The following is a 24,318-nucleotide window of genomic DNA, read 5'->3' as shown; positions in this document are numbered from 1 at the left end:
AAAATCCTAGAAAACCCTAAAAACTCGAAAAAAGCCTAAAAACCTTAGAAAAACACAAAAATTCTAGAAAATCCTAAAAAGTCCTAAAAAACCCTAAAAACCAAAGAAAGCTATAAAAAAAATCCTAAAAAACCCGAAAAACCCTAAAAAATCCTTAAAACCCTAGAAAACGCTAAAAACCCAATAAAACCCTAAAAAAACCAAGAAAAATCTAAAAAAAATCGTAAAAACCCCTAAAAAACCATAAAAACCTTAAAAACCCTCAAAAACCCTAAAAACCCAAGAAAACCCTAAAAATCCTAAAAAACCAAGAAAATCCTAAAAACCCTAAAAAAAACTCTAAGAAACCCGAAAACCCCTAAAAAACCTTAGAAAACTCTGAAAAACCATAAAACCCTAAAAAATCTTAGAAAACCCTAAAACCCTAGAAAATCCTAAAAAACCCTAGAAAACACTAAAAATCCAAAAAAGACTAGAAAACCCTAAAAACCTTGAAAAATCATAAAAACCTAGAAAACTCTAAAAACCCTAGAAAACCCTAAAAAATCCTAAAATCCCTAGAAAATTCTAAGAAACCCTAGAAAACCCTAAAAAATCCGAAAAAAAGCCTAAAAACCTTAGAAAATTTTAAAAATCTTAGAAAACTCTAGAAAACCCAAAAAACCCTAAAAATCCTAGAAAGTTCTAGAAAACCCTAAAAACCCAAGAAAACCCTAAAAACCCTAGAAATTCCAAAAAACCCTAAGAAACTCGAAGAACTCTAAAAAAACCTAGAAAACTCTAAAAAAATCCTAAAATACCCTAAAAACCCTAAAAAAACCCTAAAAACCCTAAAAAAACTCTAAAATTCCTAGAAAACCCTAAAAACCCTAGAAAAGCCTAAAAACCCTAGAAAACCGTAAAAAATCCTAAAATCCCTAAAAAAACCCTAGAAAACTCTAAAAAATCATAGAAAATCCTAAAAAACCCGAAAAAAGCGTAAAAGACTTAGAAAACCCTAAAAAACCTAGAAACCCCTGAAAACCCTAAAAACCCTAAGAAACCCTAAAAACCTTGAAAATCCTAAAAGTCCTAAAAACCCTAGAAAATCCTAGAAAACCCTAAAAACCCTAAGAAATCCTAAAGAACCCTTGAAAACCCTAAAAAGCCTTAAAATCCCTAGAAAACCCTTAAAATCCAAGAAAATCCTAGAAAACCCTAAAAACCCAAGAAAACTCTAAAAATCCTAAAAAAACCCCGAAAACCGCTAAAAAACCCTAGAAAACTATAAAAAAAACCCTAAAAACCCTGATAGACCCTAAAAAACCCTAAAAGCCCTAAAAAACCTTAAGAAACCTTAAAAAACCCTATAAAATCCTAAAAACCCTAGAAAACCCTAAAAAATTCTAGGAAACCCTGAAAAACCCTAAAAACCCTAAAAAACTCTAAAAAGACAAGAAAATCCTAAAAACCCTAAAAACCCTAGAAAACTCTAAAAACCCTAGAAAATCCTAAAAACCCCTAAAATCTCTAGAAAACCCTAAAACCCTAGAAAACCCTAAAAAATCCTAAAAATCCAAAAAAAATCCTAAAAATCCTAGAAAACCTTAAAAAGCCCTAAAATCCCCTAGAAAACCCTAAAAAACCCTAAAAACCAAGAAAATCCTAAAAACCCTAAAAAACCTTTAAAACCCCTAAAAATCCTAAAAAATCCTAAAAAACTTTAAAAAACCATATAAAACCCTAAAAACTTTAGAAAACCCTAAAAACCCTAGGAAACTCTAAAAAATCCTGAAAATCTAAAAAACCCTAAAAAAACCCTAAAAGGACAAAAAAACCCTAAAAACCCTAGAAAACCCTAAAAACTCTAGAAAACTCTAAAAAACCCTAAAATCCCTAGAAAACCCTAAAAAATCCTAAAAAACCTAGAAAACCCTAAAAAACTCTAAAAACCCTAGAAAATCCTAGAAAATCTAAGAAAACACTAAAAACCCTAGAAACTCTAGAAAACTTTAAAAAACTCTAGAAAGTTCTAGAAAACTCTAGAAAATCCTAAAAAAACCTAAAAATCCAAGAAAACTCTAAAATCCCTAAAAAATCTGAAAAACCCTAAAAAATCTTAGAAAACTCTAAAATCCCTAAAAAACCCAAAAATAGTTAGTTGTTGGGTGGTGTTACCCATAGATATATTCTTATGAATATATAATAAGTCGATATTGAAAAAGAAAAATTACACCCGAATGTTTTTTCCATTTTTATTGGTCTCATCAGTTGTTTACGCTTCTATAATCAAAGAAGTACCTTTTATTTTTCCAAAATTAAGTACTTATTTTTAGTTGTTTATTATTTGTATTTAAATAAAGAAATAGACATAAGAAAGATTTTTTTTTGCGCGTGTTTTTTGAGAAGTACGTAGAAACATACTACTGCTTTTAGCAGAAATAGTTGAAGAGAAAGAAAATCTAAAAATAATAATTACAAATTTATCTTTATCTATATATATTTTTTAAAAAAAATGAAATCCTAATCATTGTATAATTGTTCTTATATTTTAATTTCATTTTAAAAGGATGTATTAGTGTGCATATTACATGCATGCTAGAATTAAAATATAATTAAAAAGATTATATAGTTAGTATTTTTATAAAAGAAATTATATATTAGATTAGTAAGTAAATATATCTATAACAATATATAATGCCAAAACATGGGGGTTTGGTGTCTAATTTTCTATTTCCTATTTTAACCCTACTAACATAATTCAAAAATATTTTACGGTTACTTATTTCACTGACAAATTTCACTAACAGTTACAAAAACTCACGCATAATTTATATTCAATTCTTTACTCCCACAATCTCTCTTTTTTTTATTTTTTTTATTTTTTTCTGATACTCCTTTATCTTATAAACTCTTCTCTGTACGGAATAATTATTTAAATAAGTTTTTGTAACATCTTAAACTAGGTAAAGACGATATCAAAAAGTTTATTTTCGTGGTCATATATGAAATGAGAAAAAGAATAATTAGAAGCCAACAAGTGTTTAACCAGTGGTGGTGATAAATAGTTTTTTGTATAGATCTTATTATATTGAGGTATTCATTTAAATTATGTTTTGTTTAATTTTATGTTAGTCTTTGTTTGTATAGTGTTGTTTTGAGTATGTCTGTAAGTACTATACTTTGATGGTCTGACCAGCCTTCATTCTAATTATTCTATTAGAATTTTTTTTTGTAATCATAAAAAATATATTTTTTTTTATAATTTCATCCATTCTACTGCTTTTTCTTTTACTTCTCAATACACTTTGTTATATTTCTCTTGCTGCCATTATTTTTTTACCTTCAATACCATCGATTTTAATTTTCATCACATCCATCGTTACAAATTTCATTTAGTTTTATTGCGGTTACTACATTCACGTATAACTTCCACCTATATTTTTTTTTCTCTTTAATTTACTTACCCAATTAATATTTTTATCATTCTTTTACCTTTTTAATTTGTCCCCAATATTTTACGTACAAAGATAGTGTTCTATCTTTTTCTCTTACTAAGGAAGAACTAATTTTTTTCATCTTATATGTATTCTTTATTTTTTTAAATATGTCTGTACCTATCAATGATGAATTGAAAAAGTCTAATATTTTGTTAAAATTACTTCATATGGGATAATATTATTTTTAAATTTTTAAATGATTAATTATACATAATATTATATTTAAAATTTGAGTACATGAATTTTTATTTTTAAATTAAACTAAAATAAATGAATTATATTATAAAAATATAATTTATTTTGACTTCTATAATATTATTTGCTTGGCATATGTCACTGGTTATTTGATTAACATATAAAAAATGTAACATATAAATACTTGGTGATAATTAATTACAGTGGGGTGAAGAGAAGAAAAAAACGAGAAAGAAAAAATAATATAATAATGACGATTAGACAATGATAGGTTTGTGTATAAAGAATAATAATAAGAGAAAGAATAGTGTTTGATATAGTAAGGGGATATAATAAAAATTATAAATTAATAATTTTGAAAAATAATGAAATTAAAAAAATTTTAAAAATTAAATAAAAAATTAAAAAAGAAAAATAAAATATTTTTTATCAATTGAAATTATGCATGAAGATAAAGAGTCCTTTAAATATAAATTTTTATCTCGACTTCAAATTAAATACTATTAAAAATAAATAATTAAACTTAATAACATTTATAAATAGTTAATTTATAAATAATGTTTCTAAATTTTTATTTTGATTTTGTTATGCATAATAACAACATAATAAATTTGTTTAATATCTTATTTAATTTAAATTAATAAATTTTATACATTCTAAAAGTTAATTTGATAATTTGGGTAAAAATTTTAAATGTTTGTGTCTTACTTTTTTTAGCGAAACTTCAACAACTTATAAAAGTTAAACGAATAGATGGTTATAAATCAAAGTGATAGACAAGATTAAAAGTTACGATAATAATACTTGGTGATAATTAATTACGGACGGTCGAGTAAAGAGAAGATGGAAGGAGAAAGAAAAAACGAGAAAGGAGAACACGGTAATATAATAATAATAATAATAATAATAATAATAATAATAATAATAATAATAATAATAATAATAATAATAATAATAATAAGGCGACGAGACAATGACAGATATGTATAGAATAATAGCAAGAGAAAGAATAGTGTTTGATATAGTAAGGAATATAATAAAAATATAAATTAATAATTTTAAAAAAATAATAAAATTAAAGATAATTTAACAAAATTAAATATAAAATTAAAAAAAATAAAATATTTTTTAACAATTGAAATTATGCATGAAGATAGAAAGTGTTTTGAATATAAATTTTTATCCCGGCTTCAAATTAAATACTAATTAAAAATAAATAATTAAACTTAATAACATTTATAAATAGTTAATTTTTAAATAATGTTTCTAAATTTTTATTTTGATTTTTTACATATAATTTTTAATTGAATAATCTTAAAGGGTTTATATATTTATTTTTATGGTCAATAAATCTGACAGTTTTTCAAGACTAAAGAAGTTATTGATAAGAAGATGTATGATGAATTACGAAGAATTTTTTTCAGATACACAATTTTTATACTCTCCTATTTTGTTTATTAATTATTCTTATATTTTGATATTTAAAAACGAAAAAAATAAGCATTCTCATTTATTCTATTTTTCACTATTTATAAAAAAATGAAGACCTCTTCGTATTTAGATTCATATTTTGGCCTACCACTTAAAAAAGATGAAGGCAAATATGAATATCCATGATATTTAAGTAAAAATGATCTTTTGTAAATAACTAACATGTATTTTGGTTTATATATACTCTTTTTGAATCAGAATAATGTTATTATCATTATTTTTTGAATTATATTTTGGTTTATAGTAATTTTAATTTTAATAAAATATGATATAAATAAAGTCACATCAATATTAAAATAAAAAATACTTATCTAATAAATTTAAAGAGTGAATGATATATTAACAAAAAAATAAAATTAATTTCTTAAAAACAATAAAAAAGCGGCTCAACAGGCACTAGTATATATATAATAAAACAATTATATTATTTAATTTTTAAAAATTCTGTATTATGTAATATTTTTTTCATGGCCATAATTATAATTTTATGCAAAAATACTTATATACATATATTTGTTATATCTAAACAAATTAACTGATTCTAGTAAAAAATATTTTTATAAATATATCTTTAATTTCTGTGAAATGATATTAAAAAAAGAAAGAAGTGCTTTGAGTTTAACAGTTTTTTTAACTTCCCGGCCCTTTTAAGTTCTCAATGAACATGGTCTTATTAGTTTATAGATGATTTTGTCTGATTCGTATTAATATAGCATTGCTATGCATAAAAGTAATCAATAAAACGGGTATGTTTTGGTATTTTTAATCTCCATGTAAATATAGAGTTATATTTTAATTCGAAAAAGTATATATAAATATTATTTTCTGCCCGTACCACCTCGTTAGAAGGCGCCTCGCCTCACAAGTCTAGTAAGCAACATCGTTTTCCAATATGTTTATTATTATTATTTTATTTTAAAAAAATATTATTTATAACCTAAAATCACTTACTATAACTTTTTCTAATATATATTAGTTACATATACACCTATATATTTATCATTTCTAGGTTGTCCGAAATGTGATTCTTTGATTATTTTAAATAAAATTGAAAGTGAATCGAACTCACTTGTGACTTGTGAGTAAGATTAAACTAAATTTGTTAATAATTTAATAAACTGAATTTATAAATTTGAGAGTTAAATTTAAATTTGAATTTAAATTTATATGTTAAATAAGTCAAATTTAAATTTGAATAAATTTAATTTTATGAATTAATTTGATTATATATTATTTATTATAATTATTTATATTAATAATATATAAATTTTATATTTTTAATTTATAATAATAAAATATAATTTTATGCACACATATAATTTTTACATATAATTATGGTAAAAGATATAATTATAATCGATAGATAGATAGATAAGATATATAATTTTTTATTTTTCTTACACATAGGTTATAATTTAGGTTTAATTCTTCTGTTAGTCTTTATAATTTTGTCAAATTTTTAATTAGGTCTCTATATTTTTTTTTAATTGAGTCTTTGTACCAAATTTTTTTAATTGGATCCCTAAATTTTTTTTTATTTGAGTTCCTACACTAATTTTTTTTTATTTGGGTCCCTATACAATTAAACCAATTACCGTCAAGAGGGACCTTGAAAAAAAAATTGGTGCAGGAACCAAATTAAAAAGGAAGAAAAATATAGAGATTTAATTAAAAATTTCGCAAAACTATAAAAACCAAAAGAGTAATCAAACCTATAATTTATTATATAGAGTTATAGATTATATTTATTTGAGTTGTCTCATAAGCTCGAGTCAGTTCATAAATTTTTTAGTGAGTTGAGTTTGAACTTTACAAACAAATTCAATTGTTAATGAGTCGATTCCTGAATTAAGTTCAATTTTTGTAAGTCGAACTTAAACTTGGTTTAGCTCAAGTCAATTTATTTTCAGCCCTATTATTTTTAAATTTATTCATAATCTTTAATTCTTTTTAACTTAATAATATATACTTAAAAGAAATATTAAAAATTAATATTTTTATCAATATTAATTAATATTTCAGACTAATACTGTATTTTTATATTATTAAAATTTAAATTTAAAATTTAAAATTTAATATATAAATATTTTTTATTAACTAAATGTTAATTTTAAATAATAAATTTTATTAGTCATGTAATATTGTTCTTAGTTATGATATTCGTATTCTATAATTAAATATAGAATAAATGAAATAATTCTATAAACATAATATAAACTTTCTTTACATTTTACTAGAAAGAGTTAGAGGAAAAGATTGGTATGTATAAAAGTATCGTTTACCAAATTTTAGAAAATGATTATTTGCATAAAGTATTTTTGTACAAAAATAATAATTTAAAAAAGGTTATAAAAAGTTAATTTTACTTAATTAATATTAACCAATTTTAATATATAAATTTATTATTTAAAATAAAAAATTTATGATTTAAAATATAAAATATAAAATAAATTTAAAAAATTTTAAAAATAATTAATATTATCTGAAAAAATTAATTCTTAATATTATTCAATTAAAAATTATTAAATAATTTAATTGGTAAATAATACATGTCAATCTTTATTCTTTTTATATTTAATTGGTAAATAATATGTCCGATTCCAAGAGAACCAATTAATGCTTTTTTTTATTAGAAGTTGAATCATTGAATAAACATTAGGTGAATTTTGTTGGGTACTTATTAGAAGTTGAACCTGATCACTGTTTTTATTACAAAATAATTCAATGTTCACACATTCTTTTGCATTCACTTCATAAAGACTAGGAGTCCCATTTTCTTCTTAATTCATTATTATCTCATACACCTGACTTATTCAATTCAAATAATGGAATTAAACATCACCACATACCCTTTTTTTTTTGTTCTCTTTTTGAAGAAAATCTCATGTCCTAAGCTGTTTAATCTGTGATGTTGATAGTTTAATGAATCAGAAGGAATTAAGAGAGGGAGAGAAATAAGTTCTTCTCATTGTTGGAGAGAATGAAAAATCTCCTTAGAAAATATTTGTTGAGTTATTACACCTTATATACTATGTACTTTTTATGTACTCTCACTAAAAAATAATTACAATGGTAAACCTATTATTGATAAAGAAATAATATAGGTAACACCCTCCCGCAAGCTAGAATTGTGTAAATCTAACAATCCTAGCTTAGAAACATTAGCAAGAAAAGGATCCGGTGGCAGAACTTTGGTAAGAAAATTAATAAGTTGATCCTTGGAACGAACTGACATAAGATGAATGAGACCAGACAAATACTTTTCATGAACAATGTGGCAGTCCACTTCAATGTGTTTAGTTCTTTCATGAAAGATAGGATTATTGGCAATGTGAATGACTGACTGGTTGTCACAGAATAGAGTGATAGACTTTTGAAGCGGCAAGCCAATGAAATCCATTAAGAAAGATAACCAACTAGCTTCAGCTTCTGTAGAGGACTTGGCAACTGTGGTTTGCTTCTTATTCTTCCAGCTAATGAGCGAGTTCCCAAGCATGAAGCAATAACCGGAAACGGAGCGACGAGTATCGGCATACCAGTGAGATGTAGATTAGAAGTAGAGGAGAAGAAGAGACCAGTTGCAGGTCGGCCTTTTAAATATCGGAGTACACGAAAAGCAGCCTGTAGGTGAGAAGTGGTTGCACAGTCCAAAAATTGACTCAAATGTCCCACAGCATAAGAGATATCAGGTCTAGTGTTTGTGAGGTAAAGGAGTCGGCCGATGAGCTGTTTGTAAATAGTGTTGTCTGTTAAAGTGGTACCTGATTCCTTTGAGAGTTTCTTACTATAATCAAATGGAGTAGAGAGAGGCTTGCAATCTAGATAACCAAAATCTCTGAGGAGGTCCATGGTGTACTTCCGCTGATAAATGTGAATTCCAGAGTTAGAGCATGCTACTTCCATTCCCAAGAAGTATTTGAGATCACCAAGATCCTTTATTTTGAATTTGTCATCCAAATCTCGCTTGATGGAATTGATTTCACCAATGTCATTCCCGGTTAAAACCAAGTCATTAACATATACTAGAATGACAGTGAAGCTTTCAGATTGTTTCTTGATGAAGAGTGAATGATCATCAAAAAACTGCTTATAACCAGCATCCACAATAGTCTGAGTGAGCTTAATGTTCCATTGCCTGCTTGCTTGCTTAAGCCCATATAGAGATTTTTGCAATTTACAAACCAAACCTGGTTGTGACACAGCCAAACCGGGTGGTATCTTCATATAAACTTCCTTGTCCAAATCTCCATGAAGGAAGGCAGTGTTGACGTCCAGCTGTTTCAAATGCCATTTCTTTGCTGCTGCTAATGCTAACATTACTCGTAAGGTAGTCATTTTGACAACTGGACTAAAAGTATCACCATAATCTACTCCTTGCACTTGAGTGAATCCTTTTGCAACTAGCCTCGCTTTGTGCCTCTCTATGGTGCCATCAGAATTGAATTTAACCCGAAAAACCCATTTGCAACCCACAACCTTCTTGTCTTTTGGGAGTTCAGTCAGACACCAAGTTCTGTTCTGATCTAGAGCTGTCAATTCTTCTTGCATTGTATTTCTCCAACATTCATGTGCAGCCACTTTCTCATAAGTGCTAGGTTCTTGATTTGAGGTGATGGCTAGAGAAAGTGACTTATATTTTGGGGTTAGTTTATCATATGACAAGTGTTGTGAGATAGGATATTAAGAGTTAAAGTTGGTAAGGTTACTAGAGTGAGCTGTGTGGGTTGTCATACAATGATAGTCCTTCAAATAAGCAGGCGATTTCTTGACTCTTTCAGACTTTCTAGTAATGCAGTCATGTGTGATGTCAGAGTATTGTGATGCAGGTGTATTGTTAGTGTGTGGTGTGGTAATGGGTGCAATGGTGTGTGAGGAAATTGGTGAGTGCATTGAGCTTGAGAAATGTTCATTTGAATCTATGAGTGTGGTATGTGTGGGTGATTGCAAATGATGTGTGGATGGTATATCATATTGAAAAAGATCAATGCATTGTGGAGTACGAATGGGTACCACAGAAATGTCAGTGCTAGTGGAATGTAAAAATGGAAAATGAGTTTCATAAAAAATTACATTTCTGGATGTGAAAATTTCTTTTGATTTTAAATCAATAAGTCGAAAACCCTTTGTTCCTAATTTAAAACCAAGAAAAGCTGTTTTTCTGGCTCTTGGGTCTAATTTTGTTCTTGAATTTGTTAATGTGGAGGTAGGGGTGGCAAGCGGGGAAGCCCGCCCCGCCCCGCCAGAAGCCCGCCCCGCTCCGCCTAGTGAGGCGGTCCCAAAATCCCAGCCCGCCCCGCCTAAAGGCGGGCTAAGCCCGCCAATATCCTCTTTTTTTTTTTTTTTACTTTTAACTATTATAATTTCTAAAAGTATAAACAAATTATAATTTTTGTATTCACAAACATTAAAGTCTTTGTAATTATAAATATCTAAAAACATGATTATAAACCAAGTTTTCATCCAAAACATAATTATAAATATTATTTCCAAAGCAAAATAAACATAATCCAAAACATAATTAACAATATTGTCTCTAAAACAAAATAAACATAATCTAAAACACTCAATTTTCATCTTCATTCTCTTGTAAATTGGGTTGGGGAAATTGGGTTTTGATAAAAAAATTGTAAAAATACCCCTTACTAAAAAAATACTAAGCCCGGTGGGGAAGCCCGCCCCGCCCCGCCAAAACCCGCGGTTTAAGCGGTGCGGGTTAAGCGGGCTTTTGCTATTTGGCGGTCCCAATTTTCTAGCCCGGCCCACCTTTTTTGGCGGGTTACGCGGGCCGGCTCGGCGAGTTTAGGCCCGTTTGCCACCCCTTTGTGGAGGCATATGCAAGAGAACCAAATACTCTTAAATATGAAAGGTCAGGTAAGTTACCATACAAAAGCTTATAAGGACTAGCATTATCCAGGTTAGTGCTTGGCAGCCTATTAATTAGGTGAATGGCGTGAGCAACTGCGTATTGCCAAAAACAATGTGGAATTCCTGATTGAAATAGCAATGCTCTAGCAACACCTAAAATATTCTGGTATTTTCTCTCTACAATCCGTTTTGCTCTGGTGTTTCTACACAAGAAGTTTGGTGTAAAATTTCAGTTGATGCAAAAAAGGATTTTAGAGTGAACTCTGGCCCATTGTCGGTCCTTATACACTTAACTTGTTTTTCAAATTGTACTCTGACAAAATTCACAAAATTAATAACCAATTGTGATGCTTCAAATTTGGTTTTCATAAAAAAAATCCAAGTGAATTTGCTCTTGTCATCCACCACAGTCAAAAAATACCTATGTCCTTCATTGGAAGGGAGAGAAATAGGACCCCAGATATCCATATGAACTAAGTCAAAACAATCTTTTATTTTAGTTATACTAAGATTAAAAGATAATTTCTTTTGTTTTGCAAAATGACATGAATCACAAGGAAATTTTGAAGCAATACAATCTATAAAAGGCTAATACTTCTTCAGAAAAATCAATTTATGCATGGGTATGTGTCCTAATCTAAGATGCCAAATGTTGTTGTGTTCACTGTGTGAAGGTGTGGTGGGATGAGTAGTAGTCGTAGTTGCCGCCGATGAAGCTTGCTTTGTTGGAAGAGGGGGAAAGTGAGAGAATTATGGTTCTCTACTCATTGTATATAACCCTTCTATACACTCAGCAATGCCAATCATTTTTTATGTGGATCTATCTTGTATCTCACAACACTTATCATTGATTAACAGTTGACAATGTAAGTTTGAGGTTAACTTTGACACAGATATCAATTTGAAATCAAAAGACGGAATGTATAAAATATTTTTGAGAAAAAATTTTTTAGAGAATGTGATTGTGCCAATGATGGTGCTAACAGTTTTGGTCCCATTTGGCAATATCACATTGATTGGATCAATATTTTGAAAACTTGCAAAATCTTTTAAGTCAAAAGTCACATGATCTGTTGCACCGGAATCAATGACCCATAGTGCAGATTTTGGAGTGATAATGCTCATAATTCTCGCATTAAAATGTAATGCAATGGTTTTACCTGGAGTGGAAGTTTGAATGGAATTAGTCAAAATTTGATTTGCATTATGAGGTTGTTGCTGCACACTTTTGTCTTTGATCAACTCTAACAAGGCAAATCTTTGCTCTGGAGTAAATCCAGATCTTGATATTCCAGTGTTCTCTTGGAGACAATTGAGCTGTAATTGTTTGTCACTAAGTATATCATCATGCCCCTCAGAGATCACGTGATTAATGGTGGTGTTATGTTGCTGCCATTGATAGAAATGGGAGGAGTACCCTTGCTTCTTATAGCATACATCTTCTGTGTAGCCTTACTTGTTGTAATGAGATCAAGTCAATGTAGCTCCACGACCTTTGCAATGGGAGGATCTGTTTGCCATGTTTGCCATTTTGAGAAATCAATGAATCACAGAGTAATAGGGATTCAGATCTTCTTCCTTCCAACTCGTTGATCGGAACATCTATGTTCACCAAGAAAGAATCTTGTGAAATAGCTTCTCATCAAATTCTATTGGATGAGTTTGAAGGAAGAGATAAGAATGGAGAAAAGAAAATGTCGAAAAAAAATTAGGGATAGAAAGAAAATGGTAAAATTGGATTGATCTCAATTCACAATTTTTTTTTAATAATTTGATTCACAGCTTGGTTGCTCTCCACGCTCACAGCACCATGAAGAAAATCTCATGCCCTAAACTGTTGAAGCTGTGATGTTGATGGTTTGATGAACCAGAATAGATTAAGAGAGAGAGAAATAAGTTCTTCTCATTGTTGGAGAGAATGAAAAATCCTTTTTAAAAATATTTATTGAGTTATTACACCTTATATACTATATACTTTTATGTATTCTCATTAAAAAATAATTACAATAATAAATTTATTATTAATAAAAAAATAATCTAAGTAACACTTTTTAAACCGATCTACGTCTCATAACAAAAGCAACCTCTTTGAGCTTCTCTCTCAAGTCTCAAGTCATCAATATAATCATGTTTTTTTTTTTCCTTTTCAAAAAGCTAGATAATTATTAATTAAGAAGAATTAATTAAGAGTTTCAAGAACATTACTACTGAATGAGTTCAATTCTTGACTTGTTGCCGCTAAGTTGTCTATTCCTATTCCTATACACATTCTTTTGCGGACTCAAAAACCGAAAAAAGCTGCAATATAATTGGTACACTTTCACACACAGAAATTAAAAAGGAATGGGTTGGTCTTTAGTTCTATGCTCACACAATCTGCATGTGGTACAATTGTCCCTCCATAACTCAAACACGAAGCCAAGGTCGAATATAATATGAAAAATTAAATAATATAATGCAAAAAATAAAAGCATAGAAGCCAGCTCAATAATAAGAACATGAAACCACGTTGCTCCTGGACCAGAATTGCCGACAGAGTCACGTAATCTAGCTACCTAGATTCATTAAGCACAACATATTACACCTTAAACCACTCCGCTGAATGCTGATGATAAATTTCTCATTTGCCGACAGAGTCACGTAATCTAGCTACCTAGATTCACTCTTCCTAAATTATTATTCTCCTGGTAAACTAGCTAGGTCCATTTATTACTATATAGTATATACTATAACATATGATAAAAGTCTGAGATTTAAATTACTATTGTTAATTTTTTTTATTATATATAGTCTTTACTTGATTTGATGAGAAAAATGTTCAAACCTCTTAGATTTATTAAATCAACGGAATATGTTCATATAGTCTGCTTTTCCAAGTGGCTAGTAAAGCAAAAGATAATACTTTAATAAAACTACTAATAACAATACCTTTTTTTAATAAATAACTAATAATTGCCTCATGAACATTCAAACTCCAAAACGGGAAAGATTTTAATAAAGACATTGACCTCCACTGGAAATTTAAATATCTCTTTATATGACTGACTTTTAATCTTTTACAAGTGTAATAACTCGTGTCATGCACGTGACAAAATTGAAATTATAATTTTAAATTATTCTATTAAAATTAATTTAAATTATAATAATTTAATTAATAAATAAGTAATATAATGTGTATTGTTCATTTTTTTTAAATATGATATTAAGTGTATTAACTAAAATATAACTATTAAGTGTATAAGAATTATGTTTGAATTATGAATTCTTTAAACAAAATTATCCCATTTAGAATATTTAAATTATGATTTCAATCATAAATTATAATTATGATTTAAAAAAAATTGATATGATATTACATTTTTTTCTCCACGCAACTATTAATATACTGATATTGCAAGTCTACATTACAATATTTTTTTGAATCTTGACGGAAAAGAAAATAGTTACGTGCGTGTTTCTATCATTTATTTATTTAATACACCATGTGCTAACACTAACGATATTTTTTAAAAAAACATATATTGATAAAAATAGATATAATATGATTACAAATATAATATAAATAAATAAAATATATAAATAAATGCTAAACCAATATGCTTATCAATGTCTTTGTTAAATTTTATAAATTAGAGAATAATTATGTATTCGGTTGTTTAGTGATCACATAGATGATCAATTAATTAGATTGCAAATTGATATCACAGTATGCATCTTATTTTTTTTTCTCCTTTCTAAATGAAAGCGAGAATTAAGAGAAATAAGTAGAAATATATAAAGAAAAAAAAAGATTTTGCACTACAACACATAATTATTACCAAAAAATATTCACATTAAAATATTAAAATTTTATATACGTACTATAAATGATGAATATCAATTACAATGTACGGGTCACTTCTCCTTTTTTTTTTACCATGATATAAGTTTTTCTTATCCACTCAAGAGTCTAATAACATCTAATTGAACAAAAAAAATTAAATTAAAAGTACCAAATTAAGAACAAATGAGTGAATAATATAAGAAATTAAATTCCGCTTGATTCTTCAATCTCAAAATTTGAGAAGACATAGACCTTCCTTTATACCAATTCATTCTCAAATATTTTTGTCAAATAGTTCTTGAATGAACAATAAATTTTATCGTACTACAAAATAAATTCAATATAAAAGCTATTAGTTTCTACAAAGCTATTAAAAAGAATTGTCTTTGACTTGTGGAATGACGTACTTATAAAATTAACTTAAAATACGAATTACAAATATTTTTAAGAATTTAATTTTGATGCACTGACAATGTAAAGTAGTTTTACACATGCATCTAATTATATAATGACACATCAGTAAAAATAACTACTTTTTACATTGAATGCGTGAATGGTCATCCAAAAGAACGGATGTGATTGCACGACTGTGTAAAATATTTTACACTGTCAGTATATCAAAATTAAACTCTATTTATAAATTGAACTTAGCATTACTTGAAAAAATTTAGTAAAAGAATAAACTAATTTAGTAAAAGAACTATTTCTATATAAGCTATCTTGTTCATGTCAAACTTGGATCGGACTTTCTATAGCCTTATAATTCTGGTCTTTATTTTTCATACTTTTTCTTCGTATAATTTACTATAAGTGATACTATTGATAGGATAGTAGACAATAACCATTCGATATGAAAAAGAAAAAAAAATAGAATAAAGACTATGTCAAAATTATAAATTTTTTAAATGATAAATATGTGAGAGAAAATTCACTATTACTTATTATATATATTAATAATATGTTAATATTTTAAAAAATATACTAATAATACTAATAGTTTAAAGATAATTGTATTACAATTATAATAAATTTAGTTATTACTTTAAATAAATAAAATAAATAATATATTTAAAAACTAAAGAAAAAAGATTAATGGTAATTATGTTTGATATGTTTTTTTTTTCATTCTTTGTTGCTTATCATTTCTACACGTAATATTATAGATCAAGAAAATTCTAAATTTAAAATATAATAATTATGAATATGTCATGTGACAGAAAAATAATGAATTAAAAGGGGATATATATATATAAAGAGAGAGAACATATACAAAAAGATGTATTATCATAGTAAAATATCACTCTATGAATAATTATATTTGTTAAGTAAATTTATTTATACACTATATCTATTATATTACTTTATGTAAAATTAAAATATACTCTCCTAACTTAATATCATATAAATATTTGCTCCCGACGTTACCCAAAATTAAATTGGGATTATCTCTAAAGTCTTAACACTATAAACAAGGTATAATTAATATCTAATATTTTAATAATTAAATACCTAAAATAAGTTAATAAATAACAATAATTAATACTTAAAATATCATATATATATATATATATGTTTCCGGTAATGCCCAAAATTAAATTGACCTCATGTTCAAAGTCTTAATATCGCAATTGGAGTATAATTAATACCTAAAATTTTAATAATTAAATACCAAAAATAAGTTAATTAAATAACAATAATTAATACCTAAAATATTGAAATTTTTTTTAATAAATGTGAAAAATAAAAAAATAATTAATAAATAATAATAGTGTTTAAATAAAAGAATTGATAAAGAATAATAATTATAGGTAAAAACAGTGTATTTATTTTGGAGAAAAAAAACACATGAGAAATTATTTAATAGTTCGTGCCATGTACATGATAATAAATTGTTCAATAACTTGTACTATGCACGTGATAAGGTTGAAATTATAATTTTAAATTATTTTATTAAAATTACTTTGAATTGTAATAATTTGATTAATAAAAAAGTAATATGTTATGCGTTCGTTTTTTCTTAATCTGGTGTTAAGTGTAACAATTCTAATATAATCGTTAATCATTTTTGTTAATCTTCTTTTTTTCTAAATTTATGATTAAAATAATAATTATAAATATTAATAATAAAATAAATAATTATATTATAATTATTTATGTTTTATTCCCAAAATAAAAAAACGTACTATTTCTTTTTTATTTAAGGATTTTATTTATTTATGCTATCGGTATATATTAATCGTTTAGTCAATAGTTTTTTTTATTGGTAAGATATATTTATTTATTTTGTTTAAATAATTTTAAACTTTTTATTATTTAAGTATACATATATATTAAATCACCTATGCTAATTATTTTTTGATTTTCTGATTATGAATATTTTATTTTGAGCCTACAATCATTCAATGATTTTGTTATTCCATTAATACCATCATACGCATAATAATCTTCATAAATAATAATAATTTTTTATTTATTTATATGTATATATTAATTGTTTAGTTAATAATTTTTTTATTCTCAGAATATATTTATTTTATTAAATAATTCTAAATATTTTCTTATTTAGTTTATACATATATATTAATTGTATGTATATATATTTAAATCGCATATATTAGTTATTTTCTGATCATAATTTTTTTGAGCCTACAATCAGTTGATAAGTTTTTTTATTCTTTATTATTAATGTCATCGTATGTGTAATTTTTATAAATTATAGTAATTTCTTTATTTATGTATACGTATATATTAATTTTGTTAAATAATTCTAAATATTTCCTTATTTATGTATACATATATATTAATTGTACATAAAAATATTTAAATCACATATATTAATTTTTTTTGTTATGATTATTTCCTTATAGATATGTTTATTTTTTATTCTACAACCGTGCAATAATTTTTTATTTTTTTCTACCCATGCATATTTCTCAATCCCCTTTCATACGCATGATGATTAACTATTTTTATTTTAAATTGTGATGTTTTAATTTTTCTTTTCTTTCGCATATTTTTATACATGAGAAAAAAAAGCAAAATCACGTATTATGACTCTTTTTCTTTTTTCATGCTTTAATCTTAATTAATCAATCTTGTATACACACAATATAATTAAATTTTTAATCACTTGAGTATATTGATGAATTACATTTCTCTTAATAATTGCATTCCTAATCTGAAATACAAAAAATAAAAAAAAGTGATGCATATATCCAAGAAAAAAATAAACTTAAAAATAAAAAAAGAAAGAAATTTCATATCAAAAAAATAAAAAAATAACATATAAAAAAAATAGTCATAATATATAAATTGAGGCAACAATTTAAATTTCTCTAAAACTAATTTAATCAAATACTAATATTAGAACTAAATTATTTAAATAATATTTAAGCTATTCTAGTCCTTAGATACGTATAGATTAGAGTCATTTTAGTAATGACAACCAATTGAAAAAACATCATAAGATCGAACATTAGAATCCGTACAAATTCAGACCATTTTTTTGTTAAAATTGTCAAACTAAATTGACCTTTATTTTCCTCAATGACATTGCATTGATGCACCAGAAGGCCGGTAGTTTCTGAAAAAATCACAGTATGTTATAAAATTATTTTAATACAAAAGTTTAAGAGAAAAAAATTTAAATATAGTACCAATCTTTGAATTGTATCTTCAAATTTGAACGAATTTTTCAAAATTGAATCTAAATTGAGAAAATTCAATCTTATTAGATGCTCCACTTCGAATATTTTCGGACAAACGTAGAAAGCGTGGAGGGAATGAGACTTGAACTTGACTTACAAAACTCCTTGGAAACAATTGCTCAATCAAAAAAGAATAACAAATTAGAAAAAAAAAAGAATGCTTTGCCTGTTAGATTTAGACTCACAAATCGCAAAAGAAACACTATATATAACTTAAGTTAGTAGTACAAAAATAATTATAGAAATTAATTATTGATATCAATATCAACTTACCACTATTAACGTTAGTATCATATTTATGGTAATTAGTAGTACAAAAATAACTATAGAAATTAATTATTGATATCAATATCAATTTACCATTATCAATGTTAGTATCATATTTATGGCAATTAGAATTATAGAATTATGTTTATTTTTTTATTTTTAATTATTGATATCTTAATCTTTTTAAAAATATGTTTTGCTTTTTTAAAATATAACTTGTGCATGTGCTGTTTAGACCTTTTCTATTATTATTATTATTATTATTATTATTATTATTATTATTATTATTATTATTATTATTATTATTATTATTATTATTATTATTATTATTATCAATATCAATTTGTCACCATTAATGTATGTATCAATTTGTTACTAATTATGTTTGATTAAAAATAATAATTGAAAATAATAATTAAAAATATTAATGATCGACAATTAGTATTATACAATTAATATAATAATTAGTATCAACTTGTATCAATGTGTATATCAACTTGCATAATGAGGGAGAATTAGAATGATATAAATTAATATAGTAATTAGAATGATTAAAAATATTTAATGATTGACAATTAGTATAATAATGTATTAAATATTAATTTTTATATAATTATAAAAAAGATATTCTCTTAAAGATTGAGAAGATAGTAAATATAAATATATCGAAAGTGGCGCTTTTATTTTGGAAAGAAAAATGTTTATAAGAAATTGACATCTCACTTCTAATATTTCTAAAAATATATTAATATACTAATAATACTAATAGTTGAAAAATAATTGTGAAGACTTATTAATAATTAATATCTAAAATAAGTAAATTAAATAATAATAATTAAAAAATCTTTAACAAATGTGAGAAATAAAAATAAAAGAAATTGATAAATAATAAATGTAAATATATTAAAGAATAATATTTTTATTTTGAAAAAAAAATTTATCAAAAAATGACACCTCATTTTCATTAATTAAAAAAAGTTTAATTTTAATAGATTAAATAGATTATTATTATTATTATTATTATTATTATTATTATTATTATTATTATTATTATTATATCATTAAAAAGACTTATAAGTACAGAATAACCGAATAATTTGTGCATTGAAAATAATTTTATTATGATTAGAATAACTTATGCTATTAGCATATTATTATCATATCATATCATATTATATCATATTGATTTGATATAATTATAATAAACACAGTTTCTTAAATTAGTATAATTATATATCATTCATTAAATATTAATTATAATATAATTATATTAATTAAAGATATTTTTCTAAAATAAATTTATAAGAGCAAATAGTGTAATTATTTTGGAAAAAAAATGGATTAACAAAAAAGTGACATCTCACCATTATAAATTGAAAAAAAAATTCAATTTTAATATATTAAGTAGATGTTTATTTATAAATCCTTAAAAAATATCCTAAGAATAATAAAAATTAATAATTAAAGAAAAAGAATTGTGATCAGATACACGTTACATTGTTTAATGTTAATGTATGGTATATCTATAGGTAGAAACTCAAGTGCAGTCAACTTCATGTAAAGTTGATAGCTGAGAGCCTGTTAGATGATTTGACTGATTTGACTAAATTTTCATTAAACGACTCTCAACAATCAAATTCACGTGAAGTCGACTGCAACTGAGTCTTCACCATATCTATATCATCATCTAATAAACGTAATTAAATTTACGCGGTGGCGGTTATCTAAGACAGGGTGCTGAGTCCTCATCTCATGAGTTATGCATGCCTCTTTTCTATGAAGTTCTTTCAGGTGTTAATGTGTTATACTGAAGAAGGAAGACGAGCAAGAAAGAAGAAACAAGAGTGCCACAGTTACAAACCCCATAAACAATAAAAGGCAACACAAGCTACTTTGTCTTCTTTATCCGGTATGCCTCTATTCTTATTTCTTTCTCTCTCTCTTTCTTCTTCCCCTCAACCCAGGGATATTAACCAATTGGATATTTATAATATACGAACAAAAGAAGGATAATCTTTTTAGAGTAAACTATTAATTTAATCATAAAAGATATTTTGTCGCAGAATGTCTCTTTTTACTGTTCAAAATTGTTGGAATATTTCACTGAAAATGTTTTCGTGGCTAAATTGTGAAAGTCATGTCATCATTTATTTTCCGGGACTAAATTGATAATTTATTTTTTATTTTAAATTTCATTTTATACGTTGTAGTGCCGTACAACACTACAACTAAATCCAGGAAACACGAAAACGAAATAGCGAGTGAAGTTTCCTATAATTAATTATTTTTTATTTATTTATTTATCTGATACTACAGTACAAAACTGAGATAGCTGGGTAGACTGAGAGTCAATGTTTTGAGTTGGACTTTGAATTTTGAAATTCGAATCAATTAGTGAGTCTCATTTCGAGAACAAAAGAAGAAAAAACACTGCGTATTTTCCAAAGATAGGTTTTGCGTGTTAGAAAAAAAAAAAAAGGATACGATTCTTCTTCTGCTACATTTTCTTCGAAATCGCGTTCTGATTAGGTGGTTACAGTTACAGTCACAAAGAAAAGTGTGTGTGTGTGAAGCGTTGTGTTGTGTTATTGTAATAGTGGCTGTTATGGTTTGGTACGAAGCAAAGAGATTGTTGTTGAAACTGTATTGTTGAGAAAGTGTGATTTGACGGTGCCATCTCTCCTGCGACAGTTACTCCGATGAGTTACGCGAATGGCTCGCCGCACCGGCCGCCGCCTCCGGATACTGACTTGGAGGCGGGGCCTCCAACAGCACGCTCCGGCGACTTCGACGACGGCGATGTCTCTGATCCGTTTGACATCACCAGGACTAAGAACGCCTCGATTGAGCGACTCAGACGTTGGAGGGTTCGTCACTCTTTCTCTTCTTCTACTACACTCACTCTTGCACACGTTTCCTTTTTGTTTGTTTGTTTAATTTTCGGTTTGTTTTATGTTTTCGGGTTTAGGCTGTTGGATATATGTCTGTATATGTTCTCTGTTTTTTGATTTGTTTTGCTGTCACTCTGTTCCTGCTGATTAGTATTGTGATTTACTATATTTTAGTTGAATTTAGGGTTTATTGAGTACTGGTTATTCCTAATTATTAGCGTAGGGAGTGAGCAACTTTTTCTCTTCTTCTACACACACAATCTTGCACAGTGTTATCCTTTTTTTATATTTAAGTTTTCGGTTTATTAATGTTTCCTTCGGTATATCTATATATATGTTTCTCTTCTTACTGGTTAGTGTTGTCATTTGCTATATTTTAGTTGAATTTAGGGTTAATGGGAGTACTGATTATTCCTAATTATAAGTGTAGGGCTAGAGGAATAATTGGTCTGATATGATTTTCGTGTGATGGAGAAACTGAGTATCAACACTGGTGGATTACACTAAATTTAGTGGTGATTAGTTTCAAGTTATGTCTCGGGGATATTGTATATTAAACACGTATATCTGCAGAATTCGGATCCTCTAAGCTGGAGCCTTGTACACTCACAAAATGAAGTACGAGTCAATAACATAATATTATTGGACTCTCTCAATGAGGAAAGTTTGTAGTGATATAGTGTGAGATAGATTTAGAGGGAAAATTTCAGTCAGCGTGTGGTTTCTGTAGAGTTTGCACTTATTTGTGGGAAAGGAAACATTTTAGTTTCCAGTGTGGGTTAGATGCAAAATAACCTAACAGAATCAACAATTCATTCTCTGTGTGTAAAAAGCTAAATGAAATGCATCAGAACATACTACAGAGATTCTCCCCAACAGTGGCACAATAATTCTCAGCTTCTGATCCTTCTGGAGAAGAGCTTGTTAGGTTTAATCTCAGGCTTATGAGGCCACTTTTGGGAGCCTTTGAGTTGTGTCCTGGTGGAGGAGAAAAGTTGAGTGGTAGATTGGGTTGCATTCATTCCTAGTTTTATCATAATATGAGGTGTAGGGAAAGGAAGATGGAGGATGGGTTCCTGTCTCTATGTTGACTGAGTTGTGATTGGAAATGAAGTGATTGACTGAATGGAACTATTGTTCAATGGGAAGTGAGGATAATGCATCAGTTGGAATCTTCAGTGAGATCTAAGCCTTATTTTTTGTGTAAAGTAACTTTTTGAATGATGTGCTTTACATATCAGAAACAGACAAGAGAGGATCCAGCCCTTCTAGGATTTGATTTCTACGCTGTCATTCGAAAGTTTTCACGTTCCATGGAACAGCCATTTTCTTTTCTCGAGTTGATTATTGGAGGTTAAAGAAGACAACTTCAGGGTTAAGGATTCGGTTATGGCTTTAATAGATTTGTATTCTAATTACGAAGTAGTTGCTGGATTTCATGGGTGCTTCCTGCAGGATGTAAATGGAAAAAAGAGTACAGCAAGATTTATCTTCAAAATTTGAATGATAACGATAAGTGCTTTGATGTAATTTGGGGCTGGAAAAGGCAAGAATGGAACTTGAAATTAGGATGTTGTTTCATGATGGGGCGCAATTGCGTCGTTTGATCCATGTAGCCGACCTCACCTGCTAGGATGAGGCTTTGTTTCTGTTGTTGTTTGTTTCAGTACAGCAATGTGAACCCTAGAAGAGAAGTGAGGAGAAAGAAAGAATTGTTCTCTCAATCTGTATGAAGGAAATAACCCATTATTGAAAGGGATGTTTGTGAGGATAAGAGTTCTTTAAATGCTTGGAGATATTCTGACATTATTGGAAGGGAGTAACTATTTAACTATGTGAAACTGAATTTGATTTCTGGTTGAAGTAGCTGTTGTAATTTGAAAGTGGGGCTTGAAGATGACAAGCGTGCATGCGACTTGTAGCCTCTGGATGCCCGCGGTTGTCATATTCCAACTATTCTATTTATATTCTTTCTCATGAAAAATTGAAAAAAAAATTTAAAGCTAAGTATTCCTTTTATACCCAAGGCACTTCAAAATAGACTACACCATATCATCCAGCCACCTTTACCTTTTCAGCTTTATGTTCAAATATTTAATTTTGTTGTATAAGTATATTTAGTCTAACATATGTTCAAATATATTTTTTATATATCTTACTATTGAATTTATTTATTGTGTTTCTTTTAGTGTGTGGGAGAATTAAATTATTTTGATCATAAATTAAATATATATTAATGTTCCTTTCTATAATTATACTTGTATACATCTCATGTTCTTATAAACTTAAAAAAAAAAAAAATTCCCTGTTCAATCCCACTCCTACGTCTTATTTGGTTTCAAGAATTAGTTTTGTTTTCTGCTCCATGTGTTTAAATGAAAAAAAAAAAAAAAAACAGAGTCTGTTGTGAAAGACTGATGTGTCAATTACTCTGTAGTAAGATGGTTGTAATATTGGCTCTGCCACATACCTTTTTGAGAATGTAGTATATTCGGATTCTTCTATTTTTGAGTAATGCTTCAATTGCGAGAGTTTGCTCCTGGTAGATATTTTGACTTCTGCCATTAATTTGAAGAGTCAAGATAAAATTAAACATATCA

At 27.0% G+C, this 24,318-nt stretch overlaps 1 pseudogene across 1 annotated transcript in view; it reads left to right on the top strand.

The window, feature by feature from the left end:
• The first annotated feature begins 21,054 nt into the window (after positions 1–21,054).
• The window catches only part of LOC107640671 (calcium-transporting ATPase 8, plasma membrane-type-like), a 19,359-nt pseudogene continuing 16,095 nt past the window's right edge, over positions 21,055–24,318 (top strand). Inside the window, exon 1 of the transcript XR_015883351.1 lies at positions 21,055–21,694. The product of XR_015883351.1 is annotated as a calcium-transporting ATPase 8, plasma membrane-type-like (transcript). The remainder of the gene's footprint in view (positions 21,695–24,318) is intronic.

This window comes from Arachis ipaensis, chromosome B5 (assembly GCF_059453495.1).
Source record: "Arachis ipaensis isolate K30076 ecotype BB chromosome B5, ASM5945349v1, whole genome shotgun sequence".
Lineage (NCBI taxonomy): Eukaryota > Viridiplantae > Streptophyta > Magnoliopsida > Fabales > Fabaceae > Arachis > Arachis ipaensis.
This window is presented reverse-complemented; position numbering and strand designations above follow the sequence as displayed.